This window comes from Myotis daubentonii, chromosome 14 (assembly GCF_963259705.1).
Source record: "Myotis daubentonii chromosome 14, mMyoDau2.1, whole genome shotgun sequence".
NCBI classification, from domain to species: Eukaryota; Metazoa; Chordata; class Mammalia; order Chiroptera; family Vespertilionidae; genus Myotis; species Myotis daubentonii.
The window spans coordinates 13,101,017-13,115,569 of record NC_081853.1 but is presented as its reverse complement, the minus strand read 5'-3'; the positions used below and the strand labels follow the sequence as shown (position 1 = coordinate 13,115,569).

Genomic DNA, 14,553 nt, shown 5'->3' with positions numbered 1-14,553 from the left:
GGGTTAGGTCACTCCTTGCTTAAGGCACTGCAATGGGTGTCCAATAAAAGGAGAGTAAAACCCAGACCCGTTTATTGGAACTGCATGACCACAACCTACCCCTCTCCTTCCTCCCAGACCCCTTCTCAGGTCTCCCTTGAGTACAGGGGGCTCCCCTCCGCAGCCCTTTACACCAGCTCCTCTCCCTCTGCCTGTTTGACTCTGTCCCCAGATTTTCAGTGGCTCCTTCTTCTGCTGGGCCATGGCTCAAATGGCCCTCTTCACAAAGACCTTCCTTGCAACCCCCTAAAGCACCACATCTCTCTCTATTCATTTCTCCATAGTATCCACTTCTTAATCATCTTATTTATCTGTTAGATTATTATCTGCCTCACCCACCAGAATGGAAGTTCCTTGAGGGAAGAGACCATGACCTCCTTGCTCACTGCTGACTATCCTGTGCCTGGCACATAGGACAGTGATGGTGAGCCTTTTGAGCTCAGCATGTCAACATTTTGAAAAACCCTAACTTAACTCTGGTGCCGTGTCACATATAGAAATTTTTTGATATTTGCAACCATAGTAAAACAAAGACTTATATTTTTGATATTTATTTTATATATTTAAATGCCATTTAACAAAGAAAAATCACCAAAAAAACAAGTTCGCGTGTCACCTCTGACACGCGTGTCATAGGTTTGCCATCACTGACATAGGAAGTGCTCAGTAACTACTTGTGGAGTGAATGGATGGAAGGCTGACAGATGATCAATAGGCCAGGAGTCAGGGGCTCTGTGCTCTCATTCTAATTTACTCCCCACCTGCCAGGTGCCCTGATCTAGTCCCCTCCCTATTGAGTCTTGGGTGTTTGGTAAATAGGATTGATAATGCTCATCCCTTTATCACAGCATTTCTTTAATGAGAAAATGCAATTCCCTAGAAGTTTCTGAAGCACGGGTCTGAGATCCCCAGAATGCAATGCTCTCAATGAGAAAGGGTGGGGCAATCCTTAGTGATGTCTGTCTTGGAACCGAGAGAGGGGATTAGAGGTGCATGTGCCACATATTTGCTGTCTGTGCCAAATACATGTCAAATAATTGGAAGGTAAAAATCAATTATTTACACACAGCTTCCTCAAGCCTTTACCAGTGGTATTCCCCAAAAGTAGGATTTGATATTGTACTCTCTGCCCTCTGCACTATTAATATTGGCCATATTATTTTTGTACTTAAAAGTAATTAGAGAAACCTCTTCAAAGATTCTATCATAATTTCACATCACTGTTAAATTTCTAACACAATTTTTAGAAATCATCTAAAGAAAAGCACAGAAGACAGGCAAGGAAGAGAAAACAGACGTTTCCTGTGTACAACAGTATAACTGACTCACAACAAAGTACCATTTTGGTATTTCAAATTTCCTCAATAGCGACGGCAAATGCACTCAATGTACTTGGAGTATTATTGTCTTCCTTTCTGGAGGTGTATGTAGGATTTCTCCTTCTTCACCTCTCAGTAACCACCACCATCGCGTTCTCATTGACACCACTATTACATGATTTTGAAAGCACTGGGACAGATTTTAACTCACTTAATAATTAGGTCAATAAAAACCATTATAGCTGAGAGCTCTATTAAAAGTCCATAATGTTACCTTAATGGGGGAAAAACTAATATAGTTCTGTTGGAATTTGTCCATGAAATTAATATTAAAGCGTTTTAGTGGGTGTCTTAAATAGCTGAAATAGACATTTTTATTAACAGAACTAATTGTGGAATTAAAACAAATGAAAACTGTTCCACTTGCTATGACAAAGTAGCCGTGTTCCAAGGCGTTTTTCAGGCCCGTTCCTGTGGAGAGCCTGATCATTTGCCACCACCGAGCAGCACGTGTGTTAGGCTTCCCTGGGTCACTGCTCAGATCCCCTGGAAGGCTGCCAATGTGTGTTTGGTGGTTGCTTCTTGAACACTGTGACTCCATCTCTCAGAGCCTCGCTACTGAGAAACATTCCATAGCCTTCACCCCCACTCCCACCCCTCAATCAAAATCTTCACTCAAGTCCTCTGGTTGGTTGATGCTATCAACCACCTCCACACGAACACAATAGCTAGGACATCTGAAACAGTTCAAAAACATCCCACACATAGAGGGGATGTGTCTACACTGCCCAGAGATGTTTTATCACCTTCATTTCATTAGCGTAATCACTAAAGGTAAAGATGAAGAGGAACTAAAGTAGACTCAAGGATAGTGTCATGTGATATGAGTAAATTCTGACCAAGAGAGCTAGCTAGTGGGAAGGAAAACAATTTAAAAAGGGCTCTCTTCTGACCACATGAATTCCATGATTCTGTGAGTTATTCAAATACACAAGACCCTGTGCATAGCTGCATCACTTCCTTGAGCACTGACAACTATTTTCATAATCAAACCTACCAGATTAATGAAGATTCAGAAGTGATCAACACTGATCAAAGGCCGAGGTCATGGGTGTACCTAACACACCCGTGGACAGGACATTTGCTAATTCACACGAAGAGGTGGAGCTGGAGCATGTGAGGGCAGGCCAAGAGCACAGCTTTGGGAATGGAAACCCTACAGTGAATCTCGGCTCCTCAGCTCTCAACAGTGTGACCATGAGCACGTGAGCTCAACTGTCCACTCAGCTTTAATATCTGGAAAGAGGGGATTCATGGGGTCTATGGTTGTTGGGATGTTTGAAAGAGATAACATCTGAAGAATATCTAGTGCTGTGTCTGACAGAGAGTAAGGGCTCTCGTGAGTAGAGAGAGAGATCTCTCAACGGGTATTCACACAGATTCAAGGCCTTATTTCCCAGGACACTCTTAAAATATGAATGGAAACACCTCGTTACACTCATGTGCTCTCTGCAAGGCTACATACGGGCAGGTATGCTGCATCCAAATAAATCAGAGCTACTGAGATGCATGTTTCCTACCCAAGGAAGATTCCCAGTGGAATTAGAAACACTAGGAAATCCACTGAAATATTTTTTTTATTTAACTCAGTCTTAAACAGCATCTGGTGAAAAATGCCATCTTCTTTGAATCTATCGATAGGCTGATGTGTGCAACATTTACAAGCAACCGGCATTGCAGGGGTCAAGGCAGGTCTGGGAGCAAGGAGGAACAGTGAAAATAAACAACTTCATTCTACCTCCCTGACTTCCGATCAAGAGTCGGTGCCTAAGAAGGCGTAAGCAGGTCATACTGATCAAGGTTATAAAGCCATGCAAAGTGGAGAAAAAAACATTTTAAGAACAAAATCACTAAGAGTAAAATACATGCAGCTCCATTCTCAAGGCCTATCGTCTTCAGGCACCAACAGATGGGTATATTCTGTGTGGGGTTTTCTTGTTTTTGTTTGTGCGTGGGAAGTAGAAGGGAAAAGATGGAAATAGCAAAAATGTAAAGTTGTTCCTGAGGATTTATGATGAAGGTTTGGAAACCAACTGGGACACTGTGCCCTGAAGAAAACAAATTCTGTGGAGACAGCTGATAGCTGGAAAGCCCCATAAAAGAAAATCCTGAATAAGTCTTACTTCGGAGGGGAATGTCGGGGAGACATTCAGCAATTTGTTTCATTTAGTTTCTGATATTATTGGGCATTAACTTGAGATTCACTATTCCTGTGGCAAGGACTTACTTTTGCTAAAATTACCAAATATTCCCTGGAACAGAGAATCTTATCAGAAAATTGATCTCTAATACACAACGGCATCTTGCAAGAAAGAGTCTGTTTGGGGGAATTTTTTTTAATGGTTCACTGCAGGCCTTTTGACAATCTCATGGAAATTTGGAGATTGTTCAGATATTGTTTCCCTGGGAAGACGGAAAATGGAACAAAGAGAGACATAATACTGGTGACGTTAGAGGCTACTACCATTTTCTAGTTTATTCAGCGAGGGCAGCAGAGGCTAATAGCAAGGAAGTGAAAGCCAAGAATACAAAATTGTTTATACAAAAACAGCTTGCGCAATGCATTATTTTCTGTTACTCTGACAATTACCAAGAAGCGTAACTGTGCTCCGTATTATTTAAATTAAACTATCAAGTGCAAATGCTAAAGCACTGGATTATAACACCACGTCCCCCATTCAGTCTGAAAGCCGATTACTGGTTCTGGAGCTGCAAACGTGTCACATAATTTAATGGCTTTGCAGGTGGAGGAAAATGAAGCGTTCTCGTTCTCATTCTGGAACTCAGTGCGGCTCTTTCATACAACATAACGATCATCATCACACACAAAGTCTTCGCTTGACACCTGCTTTATGTAAAGAGAAGCTAGAGCAAATTTTAGCAAAGCTCAAGCAACTAGGCAGTGCCAGATTTTTATTTTTATTTTTTTGGAAAAGATAGACTTTTATTTATTTATTTATTTTAATATATTTTATTGATTTTTTACAGAGAGGAAGGGAGAGGGATAGAGAGTTAGAAACATTGATCAGCTGCCTCCTGCACACCTCCTACTGGGGATGTTCCTGCAACCAAGGTACAGGCCCTTGACAGGAATCAAATCCCGGGACTCTTCAGTCCGCAGGCCAACGCTCTATCCACTGGGCCAAACTGGTTAGGGCAAGATAAACTTTTAATAATTGCTTTTATCGCCAGGTAAGTCATGCAGTTACAAAGTAGTTAGAAATTTCTGAAAGGTTATTATTGTTAAAGAAAAAGAAAAGAAGGAAGGAAGAAATAAAGGGGGTCATTCTTATGTATAAAATATCTAGCACTTCGTTGGGGCACTCCTGTTTGAAAGGCCCTGGAAAAGAGCCCTCAACCCCAGGCTGTCTCCAGGCCACTGTGGGGGAAGCTGCGCAGAAGGGGAGGCGCCTGGAAGGGGACACAAAGTCAGGGCGAGTTGGGCTGATACTGGCAGTGCTCAGAGCCACCAGCCAGACTCCAAAGAGGGAGCCCAAGTGTTTTTCTCTCTGGGACACTGCACTTGAATTATTGTTCAATTAGTCAACATAATAGGTTTTTCAAAAGAGAAGAATAATTAACTAACATGATGAGGAGGCTACTGCATTCTGTGGATTACATGTCACAATTGTGGTTAGTAAATTCCTACAGTCTTAACAGAAATAGCCTAATCACCTTCTATTCAATGATATGTATGAAGATAACTTAATTCTCCATTGGACTTTCTGTTTTGTTTGACAACATCCTATTGATAAGCTATAAATGATACTGTCTTATGTTATAAAATTGTTAGTTTTTTTCCCCATTCATTATGTTATAGGCATTCACTGCTTGAGTCAAGGTTATGGTAATTAAGGGATTAAAGGCCATTTTATTACAGCAGGAAATACTTAATTCTAAAAGAATAAAATTCATAAAGAGAAATGGCCTTTATTTTTGTTTGCAATCTATGAAATTGAGTACGTTGCTGATATAAAATACCAATAACTCACTTGAGGACCACGCTACCTTCTGAAAATGCCACACACCTGCTTCTTAAATGTGTTAAAGTTACAGCACATATCAGACTTGGCCAGAGGTGAGGCAACAGGCAGCTGACCGCTCTTGGACGGCAGGTGCCTTGCCGGCCACAACTCTTCCTAAGTCATCGAGCAAGGTTGTGCAGCCAGATAGGAGGACTTTTTAGTTAAAGGCACACACCCAATAGCTCTCTGGCATCTACTTTCAGCTTTGTACCTGATTCCCTGACCTTAATTTCTTTCTTCTTACGGGGCTGATTTGGATTGACTTTCTGAGAATGGTGACCCTTATCTAAATAATTAATGAGGAAAAGAAACCTGTGGTTTCATGTAAACTTGTGGTAGAAATACAGATGAAAAGGGGAAGAGGAGAGTGAAGAAGTTAGCTGCAACCCATCCATGTGGAGACCACACCCACTTCACTGTATACCTTGAAGACTTTCCCAATGGCATTGACGTGGTCAGCTGTCCTCAGGTCCACTCCCGTCATACTTCCTGGCTGTGGGCAGGGTTTGCCTGGTGAGCACTCCAAGTGTCTGCTACCCCAGAGTGCACCCCGTCTTTCTCAGAAGCCCCCCATAGCCTGTCTTGGAACTCTGCTGTGGGCACAACAGGAATAGTTTCATGGTGCTTCCAAAATTTCCTTTCTAAATTCTCTTGAACAGACATGAGCAAGTGGTAGTTAGAATCCCTTTCATATTTGAAGCTCAAATGGCCACAGCTGACATGATTTAGGTTCTTTAGCCCCTCAAAGTAAGATGCCGTGGCTCCTCCAGCATTCAAGTGGAGATCTGGAATGACCACAATGCTCCTCTCCAGGAAAATCTAACCTGCTTCTGGTGTTGTGGCCCATTGGCACCTTCAGCAATGATATTGGCTTTGGTCCTGGGTGCACTGGACTTGGTCATCTGCTTCTCACTGGCAGCAGGGATCAATATGCCACAATCAGCCCCTAGGATGCACCCTTCATAAAGCTTTGCCTTGCGGAAGCCCAGGTTTTCTTTTTAAATCACTAAGTAAAATGGGATTCTCACCAAGTGGCCCAGGCTGTCCTCTGGTTCATGGAGTTAGAGATGCATTTTCAAAATGGGTTTAAATCTATAATGAATTTCAGGTGCAAAGGACCACATTCTAACAGCTAATTTGCTTCCTTCCTGCCTTCAGCTGGGCTGTTAACCAGAGAGAGCCAACACGTGTACCCTTTCTTGGGCCACTGATGAACACAGATGTCCAATCAGTGCTCATTAACTCCAGGGTCAGGATCAGAGGGAGATCAGGAAGAGAGGGAGAGTCTGAAATGTAACTAAGGCTTTGTGAGCACTTCTGAGCATTTCAGTTGCTGAGTTTTAACAGGAAAGGAGTGGAGGGGTAGGGCGGGGAAGAGAGGGGAGGAGGGAGAGGAGGAAGGAAAGGGATTAGCATTTGGTGACATCCTCTGCTCCAGAGGCCCTCTATGAGTCAGTTCATGAAATCCCCAAGGATCCTGGGAGGCAGGTGGGCAGGACTGAGAAACCTGAGGCTCAGAGTGACACACTTAGTATCACACAGTCTAAAATGGCAGATCTGAGTCAAGTCTCAAGGTCATCACCCCTTCCCAAGCCACCACAAAGGGGTGTTGAATATTTCTTTGCAAACCAGGGATGAAGAGATCACCCTGAAGGCGGGGTCCAACTTGGATACCAGACTTCCACTACCTGCTACATGGAAAGTACAGGATGAACACCATTGCACTGCTCATTTGTAGCCCGCGGCTACCTCCTATGATCTACCACTAACCGAGGCTTATGTGCCAGACCCCGCCCTATGTACATGTGTACTTGCTCCTCAGCAACCCCCAGGCAGTACCTCATTGACTGTGGTATCTTATTAATCCTCACAGCAACCCCATAACCCTAAGCACCCATCCTTTAACCTATAATGCATGCAAAGCTAAACTAAATGATTCACACTTATCATAATTTTGGTAAGGATGTAAGAGTTTGACTTTCATTTTTTGAACTTTATTACCCTTTAATGCTATTTTATGATGGCTATATTATAACTTTTAATAAAATCAGAATTATTTTTTTGGAAAAAGACTGATGCAAATGCAAATCTGCCGAGATGTTAACATGGTTAATCCTGGGTGGTCAGAACATAGATGATTGCCTTTTTCTTCTTGGTACATTTCTAAATGTTTACTTTCCATAAATAAGTTAGAAAAATATTTTAAAAAGAAAAAAACAAAACAAAAAAAAACACCCAGCTATTCACTAATACCACAGTGTAAACAGAACAAAGTTCAAACTTGTAATAAACAGTAGGAAGAACCAACACATTAAACCCAGTGCATCGCTGCCAGGTACAACACCTGTGATCCCATCAGTGCCTTCCAACAACTCTGGTAGGTAGGTGTCGCCATCCTAATTTACAGAGGAGTACAGAGCGGTTTCCATTTGGCAGGTGACCTGCATGAGGTCACTGAGCACCTGGCCTCCACTCACCTGTCTGGCCAAAAGTCCCACACCGGTCCCTGACCCCTGCTCTCACTACCAGAGTCCTTACCCTACTCTGACCACAGTCTCAGGTCCTGCCTCCAGGCATCCCTCCAAACCCATATGGGACATTCCTTCTTCCACAGCATTTCCCTGAATTCCTGGCTGCCAGTCACTCTGCTTCTCTCACATTCACCACAGCACCTGCTGGCATTTGCCAGGAGTCCCCCCAGGCCAGCTCAGGCTTCCTGAATGCTCTGTATGGCTTAGCCAGTGTTTAAAAGACTTACAATCATCATCAATACTCACAAACCAAGATATTTTACACAAAAAGTTCTGTGGCCCTTGTCCCCTCTCCTTCTTGGCAATAATTAATTATACCCATGTAACCACTGCTTGGACAGAAAGGATCCACTCCAGTTTTCAAGAATCTTCTTTCAACTCTACCTCTTACCCGTGGCCCATTTCTCTTCACTCATTGCTGCTGCCCAGCCCCTGCAAACACGGATGTTTGAGGTCTCAGCCCACAGTGTGCCATGGGTCATTATTTTGGAGTTTCTTTGCCTCTCCACCCAAATACAAACCCATCAGCTGTCTAGTGTTTCCTACATCCCACTGCCCAGCACACAGTAGGTGCTCAGTAAGGGCCAGAAAATAGGCAAGTCACTAGTGTGTCAAGTTATATAATCCCAGGGATGGATGGGGCAGTGGCCTGAATTAGAGACAGTGAAATTGAGAGAGCAAAAAAAGAGAATAGATTCAAAAGAATCTCTCTTCTGAAATTACAGCCCTTGTTTGTTTAATACTTTCTATTTTGAACTAATAACATGGTTATGTGTTTTACCGATTCGACTAGGTGCCCCCCCCCCCCTTAAAACACGTGTTGGGTGCCTGCCCTGACACAGCCCTTGCCCAGCCCAGCCACTTGGCTCACTCGTACTATGGTACTATCCACTGTATGAACATTTTTGAATGATTATAAACTTTAACCCTGAAACCCAGTATTCGTAATTCTGCTACATGTAAAAGCCCACAAAACACATCCTTCCCGCCTACTCATTAAATTGAAAGCTCAACACACCAATTATTTGAATTAAAGTCAAGAGTCTAAGTTGCCCCTCCATTTTATAGACAGGGACAAGACCAATTTTTCCCAAGTTGTGGGGACAGAAATTATACTGAAGAATGAGAAATTCAGAGCCACGCCTGGGGCCAGTCGAGGTTTCTGTTTCCGTGTCACTGCTCTTCTGGCCAGGCTCTAGTGCCTCATTGATAGGAGACCCTCCATGCTGGCTCCTGCTGCATTAACAGGCCCATCAGCCTCCTTAGAGAGCGAGGTGTGCCTGTGTCCAGGCCCTTCTCTGAAGAAATCACTTTGCATGTGAACAAAGGTGGAAGGGTACCAGGCTTTTAAAGAGAATCTCTGTCTCATCACTTAGCAAAGTTACGTGCAGACTCTGCTAAGGAAAGAGGTGTTTGACCTGTTCAAGCGATCAAAGGGACCCAACAAAGCAAGGGGCTTTGTTCCCCAAGTTTCTTTTCATTGGCTGCTTGGGACAGAGTCTGCCGGCGAGGGGCATCCCAGAGGAAAGACTTTTTAAAAGAATAATAAAGAAATGAAAGGAGGCACAGGACATCTGAGGATCCAGGCCCCGCAAGCAGGTTCTGAACTGAAGATTGTGGCCTGCCCTCAGGCAAGAGGTGCATATTCCTCAGAGCCTGGCTTCATTCATGGAACCTTCTGTTTCCTGGAGGAGGACAGGGCTCAGAGACATCCTGCAAAGCTGCCATCCGCGAGGCTGTTTCCTTGCCTCGAACTCTTTGGGGGAGGGAAGGACATGATGGGACCCACAGAGGGGCTCCCAGCTTTTCCTCACGCTTAAATCCAAGCGGGGACAGCTGTGAGGTGGTCACGTCTGCAGGTGTTTAATGAGCCGCATGTGTCCTACACGGCAGCATGTCGCAGTCAGGAACTGCCTGTTTGCCAGTCCCACGTGGCTGGGTTTTCTGGAGGAAGGAGGCTCTGCCGTCTTGGTCCCATTGAGCTCCCTTTGCTGACGCTCCTTTCTAGGACCTGGAAAGGCAGGTGATCCCGGGGGCGCCCCATCCTGGAAAGGCCAGAGTGAACTGCCAAGGTCAGCTGTCCTCTAAGTATTTGGGAAAAGGACTCTTTTCCCTCCCAGGTTGATGTGCTCTCTCAAGACTGGTCTTTCCTTACTGCTGAAGTGGGAAGGAGGGGAGGAGCTAGGACGGCCATTCTCCGTGCTGTTTCCAGGCACCGAGTCTGACTCTAGTGGAGGAAAGGGCCTTTCCTGCCTGGCGTGGGGCAATGGGAGTCGGCATGAGCATCAGAGACAGAGAGCCCCTTCCTGTGGGTTCATGTTCTGTAGGCACTTAACCTTTCAGAGCTTGGGGAGATGAGAGATGAAGGCCGGTCAAGCACTGGACAAGTTGTTTAGGGGATTCTTACCCCAACTTTTCTATTTCCAGCAGAAATATGAAAGGTGATTTAATGCAATTCATTTTGCAGATGAGACATAGAGCTACAAAGTGAGGCCAGGAAATTTTAACTCTCCTTGTACTGTGCTTATATCATACATGCCTCACCCCTCCCACCACCCCCAACCCTTCACACACAGATTCCAGCCTCCTCTTTGCTCCTTTGCTCCTTGACACAACAATAAGGGGGTGGGGGAGAGGACAAGAAGGGAGGGAGGGGTGTATAGAGGAAGAAGGGAGGGATGGGGGGAAGAGGGAGGGAGGGAGATGGGGGAAAGATTCTTGCCTATGGAAAAAAATGTTTCCTGCTTTCTTTCAAAGGGGGTCAGACAAGGATCAGAGCTTATAGAGAGGCCTAATAAATGACTCCCCTCTACTCCTCTTGCTGGGTAACACATTTGATGCCCTAGATTTTATAACATCCATTTTCATGTAGATTATCTCACATGATTCTTAATTTCTCCTACAGAGGTGTGGGAGGGAAGTTAACATCTGAAGAGTATCCTGCGACGAACCATGCTCAGTACACAGTTAAGCCTCATATAAAGAGTTCCCTTTTACAAATAAGGTGACCAGGGAACAGAGAGTCAGAAAACTGGGCCATGGCCACAGAGCTGGTAAATGGAGAAAACGGAACCCAGCTCTTGGACCTCCAAGTTGTAGGCTCTTCCCAGTGCTCCATGCTGCTATCGTTAGACCAGCCATGGCCACATCAAAACCTTTCATGTGGAGCTTCTGGATCGCCAGTGGCACTTCCATCCAGTGTTACTTTCACCCACTTGCCTGTCTCCCATCAAGCACGGGCACTGCTGCCTCAAATGAGTTACTGCAGATGAATGGATGATATACTAGCATATCCCCAGCTGGCACAGACAGATATGACTATGGAACTTGGAGAAATCCTCTAATGAACCAAATCATCAGAGCAATGACAATAACAAAATCAAAGGCAAACCAGCAAAAACACAAGGGTACTCCTCGTCTCAAGATAAAGAAAAGGAAAGGCCCTCGGCTAATCATAAACCTCTTTTCCTCTGGTCATTGTCTATTCTCCGTTCACACAGTTCTGGAAGCAGAATGAAGACAAACAGGGCCATTGCCAAACTTCTGGGGACTAGAGAAAACGTCAGAAGGAAGTCTCCACTGGGCTGCCACTGGCTGCGGTCTGACTCTCTCCTATCCAAAACTCAAGTCAGGGTCTTGCTTGAGGACACACCCAGATTTCTGTATCACCGTGAAATAGGAGGAATATACATAGGTTAGACATGGCAATTAACATTCAAAATTATAGCTAATTGAATAGGATTTCATCAGAAACCCAGTGAATCTTTCATTTGACCTCCCAAATTCAATGTCATACATGTGGGGTGGGGTGGTGTGTGAGAGATATAGCTTAACTCTTAGTGAGAAAGAGGTAGTGACTTAGTCACTTTCAGATCAGAGGGAATTAGTAGTTCAGCATCAATACTAAACAGGAATTCACTCTTGGGTGGCAAACACTGGAATGAGGTTCAGAGCTAGGCACTGGTTATAAAGTGAGCGAGTTAGAAAGGACTTTGGAGGTCCTCTTGTCTTTCATTTTGTAGATGAAGAAATTGAAGCCTAGAGAGGCTCCATGGATGAGTCAGGACCCAGGCAGCAACGCAGGTATCCTCAGTCCCAGGCCAGAGCAGGTGACTGTCCCACCTCAGCCTCAAATGGCCGAGTTGCACAGCACAGGCCACCCAAGTAGCAGCCCGATTTCAAAAAAAGTGATGGAAAAGGGGAATCTACCCTGGATAAGAGACTTCAAAGATGAACAAGTGAAGGGTAATCAGTCTGGAAACGTAGAGATATAGGGCATGATAGAGGTGCCGACAGATGTAGGAAAAAAAGGCATTCAAAAGATGTCCCCACAGAAGAGGAACCAGGCTTCAGTTTGGCTTTCACGGGACCATTGGGTAGATCAGAAGGAGCAGCTTTTTTTTTTTTTAATTGTGCTGAAACAGACAACATTCACCATTTGAATCATTTAGCTTAAAATTCAATGGTATTTAGTACATCCACAATGTTGTACAATGACTGCCACTATCTAGTCCCAGGACATGTTCATTACCCCAAAGGTAGACCTTGTGCCCATTCAGTAGTGACTCCCCATCGCCCCCTTCCCTCCAGTCCCCACAATCACTCCTCTGCCTCCTGTCTCTGTTGATTTGCCTGTGATCGGTGTTTCATAGGAACAGAGTAAGTCAATAAGTGGCCTTTAGTCTTAGTGGTCTGGGGGGGAGATGTTTTTATCCCACACTCAGAGTCACAGAGCTGTGGGCTGTGAAAGGGGGCTGGGTGGTGAGTCCATGATACTTGAGTTCAGGCCAAGGCTAGACGTCTAGGTGGCGGGGGCTCTGGCATAAGAAGTGGCTGGAAGGGTTGGCAGCTCAGGGCTTCTCTGATAAGCCGCCTGGGCCAGGCTTCCTCATCACCTCCTCTGCTGATCATGAACTGCCGCCGGGCCAACCATTCCCCCTGTGGAGGGCCCCTCTTGCCGTTCTTCTCCCACCTCCTATTCGGTTGACACTTGTTTGCCAATTTGCCCGACGCGCCTGAGTGCTCAGCTTTCTGCTGAACTGATCTGGACCCTCAGTTGGCCATTAGCGCAGCCAGGCAGACATGAAGAAGGTATAAACCAGGGTCGTCCGGGCTTTCACTACACTGCTTTGGCCCAATAAGCTCCAGAATAACCTCTAAAACCTGACAGTTGAGGGCAATAAAATTAGCTACTACCTCGGGACTATGGGGAGAAATGCTGTCTTCTGGTGCTCTGCCCAACTTATGCACGCACGCATGTGCGCGCGCGCACACACACACACACACACACACTCACACTCACACATCCCACTCCCACCCCGAGGCCACTATTAACACCCTGACACAACCTCACAGCAGCTTAGAGGGGAGCCATTCTGATTGGGAAACTGGATTTTAAAAATCAGAAGGAAATCAAGGGGGTCAGAGAAGTACCATTTTCCAGGTGATGATAAAAGATTTCATCCATGACCTGGAAATCATATTAGAAGAATATCAGCCCTGCTTTGTGTTTAGAAACAAAAGTTGAAAAGTTCTTTTAAAAAATATAGTTAAAGAATATATACTGCATTGAACAGTGCCCTCCAAAACTTTGTGTCTACCCGAAACATCAGAATTTAGGGTCTATGGAGATAGAATTAGTTAAGATGAGGCCAGACTCCCTTGGCTGGGCCCTGAATCCAATGACGGATGCCTCATAAAGTGGGCGACTTGGAGACACACAGACACCCACAGAGGCCACGGAAAGGCGGAGTCAGAAACTGGAAAAGTACAAATACAGGGGCAGGATGGTGCCCACAGATGTAGGAAAAGAAGACAATAAAAAGCCATGAAGCTCTAAGCCACAGGAATCCAAGGACTGCCGGCAGCCCCAGAAGCAGAGGGGAAGGAAGATCTTCCCCAGGGCCTTCGGGGGGGGGGAGGGGAGCAGGGCCTGCTAACACCTCGATGGGATGGTGGACCGCTGGCCTCCAGAAGGGGAGACAATACATTTCTCTCTTTTTAAAAGTTTTTTAAATTTTTATAAAATGTTCATTCTCTTACATCCAATGCACTCGCAGACTGTTAACACCTTAAATGTTGATCATTTCTACCAACGGCAGCATTATCTAAATCAACCAAAACACAGTAGGCCTAGCAAACGGTACAGAACCCCCCTGATTCCCTCTTCTTTTATGCAGTTGTGCAAACCTATTTTAAAAACGGCAATGACTTTAGCCCTTAAAATGAAGTCCTAATGTAGTTGAAGTTCAGCTTCTGAACACGGGTTCAGAAACAAGTCCACTTCCACGGACTTAAAAAAATTGCTTTCTTTCTCTTGACGAGGACTTCTTTCATTTGTCTGGCTGTTTTGTTTGTTTCCAGGTGAAGAGAAAGCCTGACCCTCAGATCCCGTGGGTCTTCAGCTCAGCTCTGCCCTTTGGGGAGCTCCTCTCTGAAGCTTCTCCCTCAAGGCTCCTCCTGGGCTCCCCCTTCTCATTGTCCAGGGAGAGACCCAGGGCCTCGGGCCCGCACACTGTCTGCGCTGTGATCCCTCCGTGTGGGTTATAACTTCCTTCACATTATAGAGGATCCCTCTGG

General features: G+C 45.1%; 1 protein-coding gene and 1 pseudogene across 2 annotated transcripts in view; both read right to left on the bottom strand.

Moving 5' to 3' along the window:
* The window catches only part of FHIT (fragile histidine triad diadenosine triphosphatase), a 1,351,032-nt gene that overhangs the window by 63,237 nt on the left and 1,273,242 nt on the right, over window positions 1-14,553 (bottom strand). The window lies entirely within an intron of this gene.
* LOC132215325 (glutamate dehydrogenase 1, mitochondrial-like) lies at window positions 5,820-8,390 on the bottom strand (annotated as a pseudogene).